At 42.4% G+C, this 5,728-nt stretch overlaps 1 non-coding gene across 1 annotated transcript; it reads right to left on the reverse strand.

Moving 5' to 3' along the window:
- Positions 1 to 83: 83 nt before the first annotated feature.
- TRNAQ-CUG (transfer RNA glutamine (anticodon CUG)) lies at positions 84 to 155 on the reverse strand. Its single transcript has one exon. It is a non-coding gene; the product is annotated as a tRNA-Gln (tRNA).
- Positions 156 to 5,728: the final 5,573 nt, after the last annotated feature.

Raw genomic sequence — 5,728 nt, forward strand, 5'->3', positions numbered from 1 at the left:
GTTGGGTGATTGAACCTCGGTCTCGCCCGCGCTTGCACTCGAGCAGCAGAAAGCAGGAGAAATGCATGGACAGGCGCTAAGAAAGGTCCCACCGAGATTTGAACTCGGATCGCTGGATTCAGAGTCCAGAGTGCTAACCATTACACCATGGAACCTGTGGCGCTGGGCCTGTCTTTCTGTACTCGGATCTCCAAAACTTTCATTTCTGGTGCCTCTGTACGTCAGCATGCGCATCAGTTAAACTGTGTCCCCTTTCATCCCATAGGATCTACTAGTCTGCTAACTTTTCCCCAGACCATCTAGCAGCACTTTTACATCTAGACTTGGCCAACGAAGGGCCAGGAACTTAGACGCTGCCTTACCGAGTTCTCTGGGGTCAAACCTGGGATGGTGCCCATGACCATGCGAGAGGGAGCTTGCTGATCAATTTGAAGATAATTAATGGGAAGGGAAGAAATGATATACCCCAGCGTAAAGATTCCATACATGCTTCCATACATCCTATGGGATGAAAGGGGACACATCTCTGCCAAAGATTACTACAAAATGTTAAGAAGATAAAGAAAAAGCATGAAGGGAGGGATTGGGTGGGAAAATTCAAATGCAATTAGTGAAATGGTAGTTCCAGAGAACTTGGGGTTGCCATGGTGGAGTTCGAGGTAAGAGTTAGGGAGTAAATGCGGCGCGCTCTGCGCGCCGCTGCTACAGCCCAAAAGGGGGCGTGGCCAAAAGTGGGTGTGGCCAGTGGGCGTGGTCAGCGAGTGGAGGTTTCTTTATGGCGTGTAATGGTGATCAGTATTGCCTGGCCTCTGTATACCAATTAAAAGCCAAATAATGTAGCACAACCCTATACTTCCTTCATGCAATTCTACAAACTGACTTACAAGTGCAATCTTTAAACCTATTATCGAATATCCAGTGCAAATCAACCAAAGTATTGCAATATTTATTTTTTGATTATTTAAAGTTTTTTTTGTTTACAAACTGTTTTTATTATGCATAAGGTCATAGTACAAGATTATGACAGTGGTAGAAGATGTACAAGTGAAAGATTCATTTAGATTATACATTATATCTGAGTAAAGACATATCATATGAGAAAATACATATATGAGATTCTAAGTCTATATAACATTTGAGAGAATGATCTGTAGATGTGCTTAAAGCGGAGGTCCACCCTAAAATGGACCTTCCACTCATCGGAATCCTTCCCCCCTCCGGAGCCACAATTGGCACCTTTCAGGGAAGAGGGGGGTGCAGTTACCTGGATAATCCAGGTAATTGCACCCACTTCCGGGATAGCTCTCTGCGGAAAGGGGCGTAGATTACGCCCCTTTCCGCAAGTGCCCGCCCCCTTTCGCAAGTGCCCCGCTGCCTGCTGGGAAACACACAGATCCCAGAGGCAGCGGGGACCATCCTTATTGCGCAGCGCGACTCGCGCATGCGCAGTAGGGAACCGGGAAATGAAGCCGAAAGGCTCCATTTCCTGATTCCCATACCCAAGATGGCGGCGGCAGCACCCGAGTGACGATCTAGAGATCAGCTTCGGGTGCCGACATCGTGGGCGCGCTGGACAGGTAAGTGTCACTATTTTAAAAGTCAGCAGCTGCAGTATTTGTAGCTGCTGGCTTTTAAAAAAAAAAAAAACGCGGAGTCCCGGCAGACTCCCACTTTAAGTAAAATAACAGTAGTGAACATTACACCAGCTGTAATCTTTCCCATAAAGTAAATTTTTTGTGGTGTATATGCATGTTGTCATATAATGTGTGGTGTATTCTTTCTTATAATTTGATGTTTGCCATACGGTTGAGGACCTGGGGCCATGGTGCATTTGATGAACGCCGGTTGAAAGTGATAGTCCAGTGGATAGAGCTAAATCGAGTATGGTTTTGTCTAGAATTGGCTATTGGTATATGTTGTATGGGGGAGAATAAAAGGCACCTTTGCGGTGTTAGTGGGATCTTTCTGCCGGAAATTTGATCAATCATGAGATTAGCATTGTGCCAAATGTTTTTTAAATGGGGCAATCCCAAAATATATGTAGTAGTGTCCCATGTGTAGGGCAGTCCCTGAAACAGAGTGGAGATGTTGATGGGTAGAATTAGTTGAGTTTGGCAGGGGTAAGATACCACCTATAAAGCAGTTTGGTGGCAGATTGTCTGATGAGGTTTTCAAATATGGTATCCTATTGTTCGGAGGAGAGTGGAACGTTTAGGTCTGATTCCCATTGTAGCATGGGGTGTGATTTTTCAGGGAAAATTTAATTTGTTTAGATTTTTATAAATTTTGGAAATTAATCCTTTGTCTCATGGGGACGAAATAAAAATCTGTTTGAATTGTGAGAAGGGGGTACGTAGAGTGAGTGAGTAGTATTTTTGGTAGAAGTGTTTTATCTTTGTATAATTTTCATGTTCTGTGGGTGCAAGGTCATTTTTTTTTGTAGTTCAGTGAAAGAGTAAAATGTATTGTTATGGGTAAGTGCTTTTAAATGTGTTCGATTGTGTAGTTTCCATATTGTTAATGAGTTTTGGTTATCATCTAAAGAAGTAAAGTGAGGGTCTCCTAGAAAGGATGCTAGGGGAGGGATGTCTGAAGACATGTTAAATTTGGTATCTTGTCTGTTCCACAGTTGTAGGGAATGTGTTACAATTATAGTTAATGGTCTTATTTTCTGTGGTATAATAGACTCTGACTAGAGTAGTCCTTGTAGTTGGTATGGGAGGACTGATTATTCTTCAAACAGAAGCCAGGGGATTTGGGAGGCTGGGGCATACCATTGTGCTAGTTGGGTAAATCTGGCTGACCGATAATATACCTTTTAGTTGGGGCCTAAACATCAAGGAGTAGCTAAACCTTGTTTTTTTGTTTTGCCAAATGAATTTAATGATTTCTCTTTGGGCAATTTTTGTGTTTTTGGGCAATGTAAGAGGAAAGGCTCTAAAAAAGAATAAAAGTTTGGGTAGTATAACCATTTTCGTGGCCACTATTCTTCCCGAGAATATTTGGTATGATGACCATATTTTCATTATATTTTGATGTTATTAAATATTGGTGGGAAATTTGCATGAAATAGTGTTTGGGGTGTAATATGAATTCCTAGGTATCTAAATGAATCTGTGCACCAATTGAATGGAAATTTGTCTTTAAGTGTTGTTATTAAGGCTGGTGGGATATTAATGTGTAGGGCTGAGCATTTAGACAAGTTTACACTTAAGCCAGTCAGGTCACTAAAAAATGTCTAGTGTTTTGGTCAGATTCGGTAAGGAGATGAGGGGATCTGTTAAAAAGAGAAGGACATCATCAGCATAGAGGCTTAGTTTGAATTCCTTGGACCCTTTAGTGTATCCTTTTATATCTGTGTTGTTTCTAATCACACAGGCAAGGGGCTCTATTGCCAGGGCAAAGAGGAGCGGGGAAAGTGGGCATCCTTGCCTGGTGCCCTTGCTCAGAGGGAAAAAGTCAGAATTGTTGCCAGGGAGTTTGATGCCTGTTTGTAGGTTATGGTAGAGGGCTTTGAAACCATGTAAGAATTTGCTGTTTATGCCGTATGTAGGGAATAATATGTCTAAGTATGACCAGCTGACACTGTCGAAGGCTTTGTGGATATCAAGACTGAGTGTAGATTTAGATTGTTGGTTAGAGTCTTGAATGATGTTTGTAGTCAGTCTTATGTTATCCATTATTTGTCTGTTTGGGATGAATCCTGTTTGGTCTGGATTTATTCATGGAGAAATAACTGCAGCTAGTCTGTCAGCTAGCATTCGGCCAAATATTTTAAAATCATTATCAATTACTGAGATTGGGTGATAATTTTGTGGGATGGAATGATCTTTATTTGGTTTGGGAAGAAGGGACATGTTTGCTAGGAGCATTTCTCATTGGAATTGGTTTCCTTGTAGGATATGATTATAATTTTTTAAGGTGTGGGGTTATCTTGAATTTGTTTAAAATGATTGCTAGAGGGGTTTTGGTTGTTCCTGTGATACAAGAGATCTCGATCTCTTGTAAGAGATCTTATATCAGCGAGTTTAGATTTGTTTTTAGTTGAGGCAATATTTATCAAATGTCATCTCATGACCACCTTATGTGCCATCCATAAACTTTTAGGTGGCACGTCTGGTGCTATGTTAAGTGTAAAGTATTGCTTGAGGTGAGATAAGATTTCTTGAGAGATTGTTGGGGCAGTAAGCAGGGAATCATTTTTTCAGCATTTATGCGTTATGGTTGCTAGGCCTATATGTGAGGTGTTGAAGGAGACTATATGATGGTCTGACCAGGGACATGGGTGGATCTCTGCTTTTGAGGAATTGGCTAATAAGATTGGGGTACAAAAATATAATCCAGCCGTGCATAGCTATCATGTGGGTGAGAGTAGAATGTGTAGGCTATAATTCCTACATTGTGGGCTCTCCATGTAGCTACTAGTTGGTGGTTGTATAATGATCGTGATTTATGGAATGCTTTAGAGGATGGAATTACTCTACTTCTATCTAGTTCTGAATGTACAGCTAGGTTAAAATCACCCCCTACTATTAAGTGTGTGGAATGAAATCTATCTAAGGTGTCAAAGAATTTTGAAAAAAAGCTTGTTTGTGCATCATTAGGAGCATATACTGAGGCAATGGTGACCAAGTGTCCTTTTATTGATCCTTTTACAATCAAATATCAACTGTCTGGGTCTTTAAAAACACTTTGGGTTTCAAATACCACTGAGTTCCTGTCAGAAGCCATGAACCAGACCGAGACAGACGTACAATCAAATCACACTTGTTTATTAATAAAAAATAAAAAGGTAAATAGAAAAGGAGTAGTCAAGCATAGCCAGAGTCCAATAGCCAGATCAGGTAGTCAGCCAGTCCAAAGTTCATTAACCAGATCAGGTAGACAGCCAGGCCTGAAGTCAGGGATCCAAGGAGAGCAACTGCAAGCAGGAAAAGGAGCCAGGAGGGATGTCAAACAGCAGGAGATGGTTCCTTGTGATGTGACCAACATGAAGGCAAAGGAGAAATGAGCTAGAAGGCTTTAAATAGGCAGGTCAGACGAGCATCATCGGGAACAGCTGGTAACTGTGGAGAGAGAAGAGAGCTGGCAAATAGCCGACAGCTGAGCGGCCAGCCCAGAAGAGGAAGGGCTAAGCCAGCCCTGACATAGAGTAGGCATAGTCGAAGCATAGCCAGAGTCCAGTAACCGGATCGAGTAGTCAGCCAGTCCAGAGTTCAATAACCAGATCGGGTAATCAGCCAGGCCAGAAGTCAGGGATCCAAGTGGAGCAACAGCAAGCAGGTTAAGGAGCCAGAAGGGATGTCAGCAAGCCAGTCTTTGAACAGAACCACAGGACATGTTTCTTTTGATGTGACCAAGGCGAAGGCAGAGATGAAGTGAGCTGGACAGCTTTAAGTAGGCAGGACAGATGAGCAGGATAAGGAACAGATGGTAACTGTGGAGAGAGATGAGAGCTGGCAATTATCTGACAGCTGAGCAGCCAGCCCAGAGAAGGAAGGGCTAAGCCAGCCCTGACAGTTCCTTACAAAGATTGCTGCTGTGTATCTGTTGCAAAATGCGTTTCCTGTAACAGAATAATGTCAGCCCCCAATCAGGAAAGCTTTTTTCCTCTTTTGAGGAGAGATAATGCCCTGGGCATTGTGAGATATCACCTTAAGACCCATTGAACAGATGATGGGTAACTATAGTAGTTATAGGGTGATAGAAAAAGCTCACGAGGCCCAGG

Source organism: Lithobates pipiens, unplaced genomic scaffold (genome assembly GCF_037356315.1).
Source record: "Lithobates pipiens isolate NorthernLeopardFrog02 unplaced genomic scaffold, aLitPip1_a1.2 Scaffold_18, whole genome shotgun sequence".
In the NCBI taxonomy this organism is placed as follows: Eukaryota; Metazoa; Chordata; class Amphibia; order Anura; family Ranidae; genus Lithobates; species Lithobates pipiens.